At 36.5% G+C, this 13550-nt stretch overlaps 1 long non-coding RNA gene across 1 annotated transcript in view; it reads right to left on the reverse strand.

Moving 5' to 3' along the window:
• Positions 1-13550, reverse strand: part of LOC143268938 (uncharacterized) — a 174215-nt gene that overhangs the window by 81533 nt on the left and 79132 nt on the right. Inside the window, exon 4 of the long non-coding RNA XR_013045184.1 lies at positions 11758-11848. This is a non-coding gene — a long non-coding RNA (uncharacterized LOC143268938). The remainder of the gene's footprint in view (positions 1-11757; positions 11849-13550) is intronic.

Below are 13550 nucleotides of genomic sequence, written 5' to 3' on the forward strand. Positions count from 1 at the left end.
AGGTCTCGGGGCAATAACATGTTTTTTAGATGCCCTGGGCTTCTGCCATCACACAGAGATAAATGAGCAGGTTGAGTATCCTGGAGAATGCCTGTCGTCTATATATAGGAAAATCCAGTAATGGAAAAACTATTATCTCCTAATAGAGCAGATCATGTTGAAAAAATATCTTCTCTGAACCAACAAAAACATCTAGAAGAAAGTGGAGCTGTGTTTATCAATGACTATCAATATTGATCTCCTTGTTCCAATGTCTTTGAGCTCCCAGTCCAAATATGCAGTCAGGGAAGGGTTGCTTTGCTAGCCCTTTGAATATTGGACAACAGAATCCAAGGAATACACATTAGTGAGATACCAGAGGGCCTCTGGCAGTGCAGGGACACTTGAGAATGAAGAATAATGAGCCAGCTTCCATACCTTCAAAGCACAGAATTATGTAGCCCCAGTAACATCCAAAGACTGAGAAACTGTGGGAAAAAAAAAAAGTCATGACCACAGTGGAAATTATATGTAATTTTTTGGAAGAAAGATACTAATCAAAGCACATAAATAAATCACACTTGTAACAGGTTTTGGGTAATTTTGTTGCATAAACTCATTAGCATGGGAATAAGAATTGAGTTTTGTGGATAATTAATCATGTTTACACTTTATTCATTGTGGTAGCATAAATAGTGTTTAACTCATAGAGAGAAGAGAATTACCTTGAAAGAAACTGTGTTTACAGTCTCTGTCCAATCAAGAGCTAAGGAAACTATTTTTATTGACTCATATTTCTAAGATTGAACAGAAACCAGTAAGAGAATGGGGAGTGGGGAATGAATATCTGCAATGTCATTGCTTAAATCACACAGGTTGAAGTGCCCAAAGTAGACATTTTTTAGAGGAATTATCTAACACTTTGCCAACTTTGTATAACCCCTTACTCTAACATTTTCCATCAAGGAAAAAAAAAAAGAGAGACCTTTAAAAAATTTTATTGTAAGTAAATTTTATCTCTTTCTCTATGAGTATGTTTACTTATATATTAAAGCAATATTTATGCAGTTTTTAAATGTAAGAATTTTGAGACAAATGTTTGTAGACTATTGTTAGGGATTATGCTAGTTTAGTAAAATAGTAGTTATAAATTCTCCTCCAATAAGCATAATATCATTAGCACTCATTGGTCAGCTATTTTTCCAGTATCACCAATAGTTTTTTTCTTGTTGAATGGATCTTAAGTTCACTTAAAGAGCTATTGGTTCCTGTCAAGGTATGTGTGCCATTACTGCACCCTTAGGGTTTATCATGCTATGCTCACTATTGATGTGGTTCATAGGCATCATAGGACTGTTGGTTGCCGCACTCCTTTGGAAACTGACATGGTGTCTCCTGGACCATGAAAGCTACTCAAGAAGGAGGCATTCAAGTCAGTTCCAGCTCAGGGGCATCTGTTTGTTTCTGAAGTACATGGTGTCTTCAGCAATCAGGACTTACCTTCTACCTCTAGAGGGTAACTAAGTGCACCAGAAATAGGCTGTCAGTTTAGGGAGTCACTTAGAAAGCCCTGGCCAACAACTCAAAAGGAGACTTCTCATGTGCAGTATTGGGGTTTTGTTAGGTGGTCTTTGGCTCTTGGTGCAAATATCATCAGCCCAGATTAGAAAAGATCATTAAAACCATATAGTAGATATGTAGTGTGTGACCAGATTGGTGTCTGGCACAATTGTCATCAGAGGGACATCGTTCAGCAACTGATGGAAATGGAAGTAGACCCACAGCTAAACACTGCACAGAGTTAGGGGACTCCTGCAGAAGAAGAGAAAGGATTGTGGGAGCCACAAGACAGCTCACAGAATCAACTGGGATCATGGGGCTCACAGAGACTAAACTGACAAGCAGGGAGCCTGCATGGGACTGACCTGGCACTTTGGGTATGTGTTACAGTTGTGTAATAAATGGAAAGTAGATGTTATGTTTAAATTAAAAACTAACATAAAAAAGGTGATGGAATCTACTTGAAGTACTATATTGAAAATATATTGTGGATTTCCTTGAATTTTAGAATAAAGAATATGGGCATTTTCACCAAGCAAGAGAAAGACATTGTAATCTTTTGAGCAGAAAAGTGGCAAAGTAAATTACTCACTGAATGAGCAGTGGGCTATGGAGTGGCAGGATGGGAGAACAAAAGGAGGTAAAGTGGCTGTACTGCTTGTCTGGATATGAGAGATAAGTTCAATTGTGCATGGAAGGAGAATGAATAGAGGGAGTAAAATCAATACTGAGAAAATGAAAACAGACTGTGAAGCTCAAATGGCAAAGTATCAGTGCATTTCATTATCACGCTCAGACCCAGCCCAAAGCAAGGGCACTCTCTGAACACAAAATGCTGTTTTCCATCCCATGACTAAATTTACCTTTCTCCTCTGGGTATGTTTATTATTTTTATTTTACCTATGAACCTAGCATTGTTTAATCTCTCTCACCTTTAGTGAAAAAATATTAATAATACCAATCATGGAAAGTCCCTGATTCTTGATAGCATCTAACTATGACCTGATCTACACATCTCTAACCTCGCACAGAATTAAAACCATACTCAATAAGTAAATGCTCCCTGTTCCTCTGACTTAAATGCTTTTCCATTTACCTCAAGTGTGCTGTTTGATACTGCAAGCTAATTAAATACAGCTTTGTTTGACTAGAGGTTGCTCCTGTGATTCTTTTTTTTTTTAAAAGATTTATTTATTTATTATGTATACAGTGTTCTGCCTCCATGTGTCCTTGCATGCCAGAAGAGGGCACCAGATCTCATTGCAGGTGGTTGTGAGCCACCATGTGATTGCTGAGAATTGAACTCAGGACCTCTGGAAGAGCAGCCAGTGCTCTTAACCACTGAGCCATCTCTCCAGCCCAGCTCCTGTGATTCTTAATTAGTGGACTTCACCATGTCAATAATGTCAGCAAGGAAAACTTAAATACCAAATCATTGGTTGACATAATACAGATGGCTAAAATTAACTAAAGTTTGAACCTAAATATAATAGATAGATAGAATGTAGATAGAATAGTAGATAGAATGTAGAGATGCAGAAATATGGACTAACTTCAGACTTGTTGGACTTCAGGGGGCGCAGTGTGACATGTAAGAGAAAATGTAACATAAAACACATATTTAGGGAACAAGCACTGGAGGAAACATCAAGTAATTCAAGGAGTGAAGGCTAGCACAAAGGTGACTTTAGGAATCTTGAAAGTAAGGTGGCTTTGAAGGGAAGTTTCAAAGAATGTGCAATTGGAAAGGTGGCCCAGTGTGTGCTAGGATGTAGGAATATAGAATTTGTCCTTCAGATGGGCTCTCAGTGTTACCCATCACATTTAATCTCTACAATGACTCCTACATTGTCCAAGCTAAAGTTTGTTCAGTGATTTATCAAGCAAATTCTTTGCACAGCATCACTATATAGATTAAGTCATTATCTAGACTGAAAAAAATTAAAACAATGATCTTCATCTAACCCATTGATTGCTCAAAACCATATCAGCACTCACTAAACTGGTTCAGGGTGTAAAATAGTGAAAGAACAGAATCTGCATGTGTTGGTCCATACAATGCTGGAACCTAGAATTACTGTCATCACTGTCCTAGCTCTGAAATCAGTATCAAGAGGGAAAAAAGGAAAAAATTTCCAAAATTGTACAAGGAATAAAATGGAAGCCCAAGTAAGCCAGGCGTACTAAGTCTGAAGAGGCATTATCACCCAAAGCACACAGCTCAGAAACACAGAACTGATTCAAACCCCAGCCTTCATATAATGTCCTAGGAATCCCAATAAAATCCTCTTTATTTTAGTTCCCTAAACGTTGAATCCATTGATAGAAACAACATGTGGTTGAAGATTAATAAATGATTACTGAAGCAAAGCAACAAAACTAGAATTAAACACTATATCACACTTTTGAGATACTACTCCCCCTAACAATATTGGAGAAAATGTGAAGATACTAAAACATCTTTATACAATTAATGCATGTATAGAATGGTGTTGTTGCTATAGAAAACAGTATGATGGTTCCTCAAAAGTTAAAATTTTAATTAGCACATGATTCAACAACCTCACATCTTCCATTTATGTGTATAAATAAAAAACTTGAAAGCAGGGTCTCAAATACACATTCTCATATCTGTGTCCATAGAAGCCTGAAGGTGAGAACAAGCAAAGAGTTCATATGAAGATAAATGGATTAACAAAATGTGTATAGTGCATAAAATGGATTCCATTCAGTTTTTAAAAGAAAGGAAATATTGCTGTTGTTGTAACCCAGGTGAAACCTAGAATATCATGCTAAGTGAAACAAGCCAGAATGACAAACACTACATGACTCACTTATACTCAGTATCTGGAATAGTCAGATGCATAAAGTAGGGTGGTATTGCCAGGAAATAGAGTGGGAAGATGGAGAGCTGATATTAATGAATTACAGTTTCACCCTAGCAAGATCATTACCTCTACCCTGCCATCTCCAAAAATGTAATCAAACACTCCCAGTCCTTTGCTTTTAGGCAACTCAAACACTGGAAGAGGGAGAGCTAAGTTGTTCTCTACTCCTCACAAAACAAAACAAACAAATAAACAAAAAACCCTAATATATGCAAGTAAATGAAAAAATGATTTCTTGATTCTTTTGGTGATGTTAGTGGTGATGAGTCACTGAAAAGTTCTTGCTGTAATGGTAGTGGACTTTGTGTCAAATTCTGTTTAAAACATGGTGGTTCTTGTTCCAGTTGTCTTCAGTTTTGAAGATTTAAGAATTCCCAAGCAACAAGAAAAGTCTCTTTGTACAATATAGTAAAAATAAGCCCTTTCACTAATAAATTAAAAGCATAAATTAGTAAAAGTATAGGCAGAGTTTTTCATTGGGACCACCAGCTCCCAAATAATGACAGTAACTTATTATTAAATATAAATGATCAGCTGCTAGCTTAGGCTTGTTACTAATTAGCTCTTATAACTTAAATTAACCCATATTTCTTATCTACCCTCTGCCATGTGGCAGTACCATTTTTCAGCACAGCACATTCATCTTGTTTCTCTCCATGTCTCCTCTCAACTCTCCTGACCCTGCCCTTCTTTTTCCCAGCATTCTCTCTGCCCCCAAAATCCTGCCTAGCTACTAGCCATTTAGCTTTTTTATTAAACCAATCACAGTGACATATATTCACACAATATGAAAAACTATTCCACATAAAAGAGATTGGTCTCCTTACAAAATAGATAATGAAATATGTCATTTACAAAAGAAATACAAATACATAAATATGCAATAACTATGAAAACATAAAATTTCTCCAACATAAATCTTAATAACATAAGAAATATAAATTAATATAATGATACATTTCTTGCTTATTGAGTTGGATGTGATTAAAAGAATCATTCTACTGTTGTTGCATTCAGGTAAGTTACTTTTGAATTCATAACAAACTGAGGGATTCTGAAAATGTACTTTTAAAAAAGTAAAATAACAAAAATATCCATTAAAATGTTATTGCAGTGTTATATATGAAATGAAACAATATAAACTCTGATACTAGAGAATTCATTACATCAAAAACACTGTGTACCAGTATGTATTTATCAAAATGTAAGTACCCCACAGTCTGCTTTCTCTTCAAATCTCATGAATCTTTCACCTTTTGGAAAGCATCAATATGTGCATAAGTGTACATGTGAATGCATGGGAAAAAAGAGTCACACTATCTTGCTAAGTAACAAAACTAATACATATTAAGATATTATGTATTTGATGTGCATAGTCTATTCAATGTATGAATGTATAGATAAGCTATCAAAATCAGTGATGGCTTTTATTTACTTTACTTTCTTTTTTTTTTTTTTTTTTGGTTTTTCGAGACAGGGTTTCTCTGTGTAGCTTTGCGCCTTTCCTGGAACTCACTTGGTAGCCCAGGCTGGCCTCGAACTCACAGAGATCCACCTGGCTCTGCCTCCCGAGTGCTGGGATTAAAGGCGTGCACCACCACTGCCCGGCAATTTACTTTACTTTCTAATTTTTTCTGTAACTGTAAATTCAGTTGATAATAAATAACCATAAAATTATATACACATTGTTTTCAGAAGACTTACATTGATGAAAACGTTAATGGCATCAAACTGATTAGGAAAAGAGAATATAAAATTATGTGCTCAAAGTGACTGTAAGTAAGTAAAGAGGACTTTTAACAGAAAGAAAAATAAGAAAATGCAGTGCCATATTCACAGTTAGAATATTTTATACTTGTTTTCTTTTACAGTTTCTGATCTTATTACATTAAGAAATATTATCTTTAATATTAAAAAGTTAATTAAAGAGCTTGATTGGTATATTATGCTACTTGCTTAATAACTGAATGACTGCAGTCCATAAAGAGGACTGTTAGATTGCTGCTTCCCCTTTCTTCACAGCCCACAGTGCTTTGTTCAGTAAAAGCTTGCAACTAATTGATTTCCCACTTCCTCTCTTTCTTTACAAAAAGCTCATCTTCTTAGCTTCAATACAGTCCTTATTGCTACTCTATTTCTGTGCTTCTATTTCACCCTGGCATGGTAGTTCTGAAATGTAATTCTTTATCCTGCAATATGACCATGAAACATAGCAGAAAAAGAGTTGTCTAGGCAGCAATAGAAAACTCGGAACTTTGTCAAGGAAGTGTCTAATATTCATATCTACAAAGGGATTTCTGTATGAAAGGAGATCATTTAACAAAAGAAACAAAGATGAGGTCTGTGACATCCCACAGAAGAAAAGCAGGAGCCATGACTATTAAGTTCTAGCAGGAGGAAGACACAGCTCTGAGTCATCAAACTACATTAGATCCTCAAGGAAATCTGTAAAATTAAGTCTATAAAAGCTGACCCAGCTGGTTAATTAGCACACTGTACACCAGATTATGTTGTATAGTTAGATTTTTATATTCTAAACTACAGCCTAATAAGTCAAACCAATTACATTACAGGACTTGATGACTTTTCTCATATGAGCTCACCAGGCTGCTAACTTGCTTTTACAGACAAGCAGGATGACTTGCCTCATTTCCATGCCTCATTTCTCAGACCTGCATGGTAAAGCTCCCACAGTGAACTGCTTCCAGAGCTTTTAACTCAGGGAATGCTGTGCTCAGCCCAAGCTACTACCAGCCAAAGGAAGTGATTCATTTATGAAGGTTGTAATTATAGGCAATGAAACAGCTGGTCATGGGCTCTTTGTCCTGGTCTGGGATCCTTTACAACATCTGTTAATATGAGCAGGGTCAAGTATTGACATTCTCTTATGGATATGCTCCCTGACAGGAAAAATGTTACATTTCAGAGGCGTTGGGAGGTTCCACCAAAATAATAAGCAAGAGATTAAATGGTGAAGGCCACTTGCTTAGACTGAAGACTTGTTAAACCCTTCTTAATTCAACAAAAACCTGTATCTCACCCTAGAAGAGTTTCTAATTAATTTTCCAACACTCCAAGTATATGCTCTTAAGTTGCTATGGCTATCCATGTTCATTTCATTATAGAACCAGGATTTCATATTCTCTGTATCTGTGTGTCTCTCTGTCTCTATCTCTTTCTCTCTGTGTCTCTGTCTGTCTGTCTGTCTGTCTGTCTGTCTGTCTGTCTGTCTCTCTCTCTCTCTCTCTCTCTCTCTCTCTCACTCACACACACACACACACACACACACACACACACACACAAAGAAAAAGATACATTTTTAAAGATGTATGTATGTACCACATGCATACTTGGTACCGAAGTAGGCCAGAAGAAGGTATTGGATCCTCTGGAACTAAGACTATAGGCAGTTGTGAGCCACCATGTGGGTCTAGCAATTTGAACCCACATCCTCTGTCAGAGCAGACAGTGCTCTTAACTGCTGTACCATCTCTCCAGTCATGGTATTTTTCATTTTTTTCCCACATAACTTTAATTTACTTGTATTTTCCCATGCCATTTGATTGGCTGAATCTATTTGCACCCTTTACTTTTCACCTCTTTTTAATATCTTTTTCATAATTTTCCTAAATCTTAAACAAGCCTCTTTCATGAACTCTCTCTTGCCTGTTTCCAAGGAGATGTTCTCAAAATAAGAAGCCTATTTTACATAGTAATCAAGAAAGGTCTTTGGGTCCATTAGAATGACTAAATTCTAATCTCAGTTTCACCATGTATTTATTGTATGACCTTAGGTATTTAAGTATTCTGTCTCATGTTTCCTTCTGTCAATTCAGGTGCTTGCTTATATAGCCCATGAATATTATGCAGATTAAATTAAGACACCATCAAGCACCTTGAAAACTACTTGATATGTTGATAAAAATATTCCTTACCAGAAGCTCTATTCTTCCTTTGAAAAAGGAGAATATCTTGGTCTGGCTGAAAGGCATTTTTTGCTTTTCATTTGTAAAGAGTGGCTTCTTTTTTTTATATAATTTTTTTAGATTTATTTATTTATTACACATACAGTGTTCTGTCTACATTCCAGAAGAGGGCACCAGATCTCATTATAGATGGTTGGGAGCCACCATGTGGTTGCTGGGAATTGAACTCAGGACCTCTGGAAGAACAGCCAATGCTCTTAACCTCTGAGCCACCTCTCCAGCCCTAGTGGCTTCTTTTTTAAAAATAATTTCTTTTCTCTAATACTACCCTCAGCTCTAGCCAGATTATTTACACTGTGTTATGGCACCTACCTCTTAGTGTTTTCCTTCTCCCCTAGTTTGACTAGAGCTGAGGGAGGAGTTTGGGAATGGCTGATCAGTGAACCATATTAAAAACCCAAACCCAAACCCTGCACTAAATACCTTTAACTAATAGCACATTTCTTCTTGTCAATTGCTATAGAAAATTTTCTTTAGGTTTTGCTTTGTTTCCCTTTTGTGGAATTATACCATTCTCGCCATTAGCACTGTCTTATCTAGTTCCCTATTAGATTAGTTAAGTAGGGGATGACTAGATTGCACCTCTACTATCTCCTGTTGCACAGCCTTTGATATGAATGGATAGTGCACCACAAATGGGAGATGTTTTGTGGAAGCACTGCATGAACGTTTAATTAGTTTACAATTTAAGAATCTAACATGTATATGAAGATGAATATTTATTGTAATCCATGTATTACATTATAAGAAATCCATGTATATGCTAAGAGGCTTTTATACCTTAACATTTTCTTTGAAGATGAATTTCAAGTATCTATGGTCTTCTTCAACCATAGAAATGTTTAGCTCAGCTAAATGTCAATAAAGGAAATTTCCAAGGCAATTGTTGCTATGTGTTGTAGCCTTTATTCTTATTCTTAGTGGTGGTACCACACACCTCATTTCCAACAGGAGAGCATATTGATGATGGTGTGATTGGCAGGATAAATAGGAGTGAGTACTCAAACATAAGGATACTAGAGAGTCAGTGAGGTGGCTGAGAAGGTTAAGGCACCTAATGATCTGAGTTTCATCACTGGAACCCACACTGTGGAAAGAGAGAACTGACTTTTATAATTGTCCTCTGACTTACACATATACTTGCACACGCTCACACACATACAGAGAGAGAGAGAGAGAGAAAGAGAGAGAGAGAGAGAGAGAGAGAGAGAGAGAGAGAGAGAGAGACGGAGAGACATAGACACTAACTAAATAAACAAATTAATTAATTTAATTTTAAAAGAAACGAAAGTGTTAGACTCCAAGTGATTCCTTTCACCAACATCTGGCCTGATGTTGGACATTTAGTGATACATCATACTTTTATGTGCATAAATTTTCTCTTCTGTAAAATTAAAGACTTGGCCTTGTCTAGTCCTAATGTTATATATGTGCTATCTTCAAATCAATCAACAAATGATCTAGATAAACTAATATCAGGCCTTTTAAATAATGTAAATCCATGGTGATTTGCATTAAGCAGCACAGTTAAGAACATAATATCATTATCTGAAACTGAATTCAGCTATCTTTGTCAGTTTCTTTATCAATAAAATAGGGAAAATGAAAATCACCTGCTCTTTACCATGTTATTAATATCAAGATTCATGAAGTTTTATGTTGCAGGATTCTTAGAGAGTCTTATTAATAAAATCAAACCTGAGGCCAGTTATTGGGGTGAACACTGGAAGATCAGAAAAACAGAACAAGCCACAGCTAACCTAACCTGGCCAACTTCTCAGCTGATCTTGTTTCCTCAGACTGGAGGTTTCTGTGTCCTCATCCCAATGGCTCTCAGCTGAACTGCTGCTAGAAGCCTGAAAGCTTAACCAGCCAAATGCTTAACCAGGCCAAATGCTTCTAGTTTCTGGTCCTCACGCCTTATAAACCTTTCTGCTTTCTACCATTACTCCCTGGGATTAAAGGCTCACTTACTGGGATTAAAGACATGTGTCACCATGCCTGGCCATTTTCAATGTGGCCTTGAACTCACAGAGATCCAGAGGGATTTCTACCTCTGAATGCTGGGATTAAAGGTGTGTGCTACCACTGCCTAACCTTTATGTTTAATATTGTGGCTGTTCTGTCTCTGACTCCAGATAAGTTTATTAGAGTGCACAATATTTTGGTGAGCACAATACCACCACAGTTTTATATGATATACATTTTCTATTTGTTTGTGCAGGTGGGTGGAGGTGGTTGTACATGTGTGTGCCGGTATGCATTTGTGTATGTGCACGTGGAGGACAGAGGATAATCTTGGGTATTGCCATTCACTTTATTTTTGATCCAGGGTTTCTCACTGTCCTGGAGCTTGCCAGGTAGTGTAGACTGGCTGACCAGTGAGCCCCAGAGATCACCTGTCTCTTCATTTCCAGCATTTACATGTATGCGTGGCTTTTTTACTTGAGTTCTGGACGATTCAACTCATCCCCGCATGCTTGCAAGGCAAGCATTTTATCTTTACAGCCTTACTAAATATTTTCTTGAATATTAAACTCTAGGAGTGTTAGGGAAAGCAGTTGTATAAAAATAAAATGTGAAGTGTGTGTAAGCTTCCTGTGTTGGCGACTGGCAGGTATTAGCCACTCAAAAAACTATTGTTTTTCATCTCTAAAGCACAAAACTATCTCTCTACATGAGCAACTATTTGTGAGGAAGTATTTTCAGATTTGTGGAAGGCTGAGATCACAACTAATCATGTCTTTCCTGGTGATCTCCTCCAAATAGTTAATAAACAAATATCCTATTTCATTCAAGAGCTGCTAATCTTTACAATAAATATTCATCTTCATGTTTGTGAAACAAAATTGTCGTTCAGTTCCCTGGGTGATTTGGAATATGCATGATTCCCTTCATTGTTTCATCACTCTCTGTTCAATCTCACAGTTAAGTGATATCTCATTCTCAAAATTTCCTCTCTTCATAGCCCTAGGATGTAATCTTTAAGAATATATTTAATATGCAATTTTTTTGGTCCTGACATTGGTCAGTTGGCATGTGATACAATGAAAGGACCAAATCAAATCTATATAGCATCATTTAGGACAATTAGCAGTAATTACTAATGTTGTACAAAAGAACATATTTTAAGGCTCTTTAAAGAGATATGTGTGTGGAGAGAAGGATTTAGTTTGAAGAATTAGATTTTGACCTGAATAAATTGTTGCAAGAATAATAAGCAAAAATTAGAATTTTAATACTTCATGTCATGTAATTTCATGTGAAGGGCATAGTTGAGAATTTTGTTTAGAGGTTTTTTGTTTTTGTTTTTAAGGACCGAATTATTCTGGGCAGTAAATTACCTCATCTTTGGAGATCAATAAACCACTTCAAGCTTTAGATCTAGGTTCCTCTTTCAAGCCATGAATATAATGAGATGACACAGCAAATTGCCTAAGGAAGAAGACAGCACAAAGAAAAGGAAAGTCATGTCAACTGAACGTCAATATCATTAACATTTGTTAGAGACCAAAGGAGGCACCATAGCAACCTTGTAAGAGCATCTAATAAATAGATATTTAGGTATTCTGATCATCCAAGTGCTATATCACGGGAGATAGTACAAAATGATAAAAGATAGTGATTTTTGGAGAATGTAATATTTACACATACTTTGGAAAAGCTATTTTCTACCAACTCCTGATGAATATTTGCTGTACTTCTAGATTTAATGTATGTGTTATTTTAAATTACATGCTTTATTTGTCACTACTATAAGGTGAGAATAAAAGTTCAAGTGTTGTTTTATTGCTTTGCTGAAGTTAAGGTTAATACAGAGATACAGAATTAATAAATTGGTTTTCTTTAATGAAAATTTTGAAAATGTTTTTATTATATCTACAATACATTGGTAAAGTATATTAATATCTTTTAATATCCACCATATCCTCATGACAGAATGCAATCATTGACCAGATGAAAAGGCAGATTGCCATGGTTGGGCTAAATGGATAGGACTGAAATGTTTCATCTGCCAGATTCTGCAATGTCTGATTGTCCTTCACCCTTGAGACTGCCATACACAATGATGCATAGAATTGAGCAGACAATGCTTATCTATGAAAGAAACTTGATAGTTTTTTTTTATGATCATGGGAGCCAACCTATATGTAAAACTGGAACCAATTCAATTATTTTCTGCTGATATTCCTGTTCATTTCTGTTGCAGTTTGAAGTAGTCAGGGCAAAATGATTGGGCTTCAGATTAGGCATTTGATACATGTTAACAAGCACTCATCTTTAGATAAATTTTATATAACAACCTTTATATGATACTTTAAAATTTATCACCCAAATGAAGAATCATATGATAGACACAAGGTGGCTAATATTAATGCAACATTTTAAAGCAAAAGCAGAAATAATTTATTACACAATATAAAATCATCTTGCTCCTGTTGATGCTGTTAGAATGTGCAGTATACTTCCATGCCACTAAAAGGACAGTGTCATCTTGCTGGGGGATACCTTTATGTATGCTGTGAATATATGTTGTTCCCATTGGTTAATAAATAAGCTGCTTTGGCCTATGGCCAGGAAGCTTAGAGGCAAATGGGGAATCCAAAAAGCAAGAAAGGAAGGAGAAATGCAGAGTCTAGGGAGATGCCAGTCACCACTAAGAGAAGCAAGATGTGAAAGTACCAGTAAACCACAGCCACATGACAACTTATTGATAAATAGAAATGGGTTAAGTTATAAGAGCTAGCTAGCAAGAAGCTCACCTTTGGTCATACAATTTGTAAATAATATAAGCCCCTGTGTGTTTACTTGGGTCTGAGCGGCTTTCCAGACCATGAGTGAGAGAGATTTGTCCAGATCAGAGAAACCTTCTGACTACAATCTAGGGCTGCAGAAAGTGTTTAGGCAAGAAAATCACAAGCCACACCATCCAGCCAAACTTTATTGAATGAAAATCACATGCACATCACACAGCAGAAGGTACAAAGGACAGACTCCTCCTATGGGGGCTGGAACCCAGCAGTGTCCAAGCCAGACTATGTGTTTGAGACATGGGATAGATCTCCTTTCTTTCTCCAACCTGGCTGGTTGGTAATAATTGGGACAAAGACAGGAAAGTTGATTAGTTTCAATTGCA

The sequence above is a fragment of the Peromyscus maniculatus genome, chromosome 16, assembly GCF_049852395.1.
Source record: "Peromyscus maniculatus bairdii isolate BWxNUB_F1_BW_parent chromosome 16, HU_Pman_BW_mat_3.1, whole genome shotgun sequence".
NCBI classification, from domain to species: Eukaryota; Metazoa; Chordata; class Mammalia; order Rodentia; family Cricetidae; genus Peromyscus; species Peromyscus maniculatus.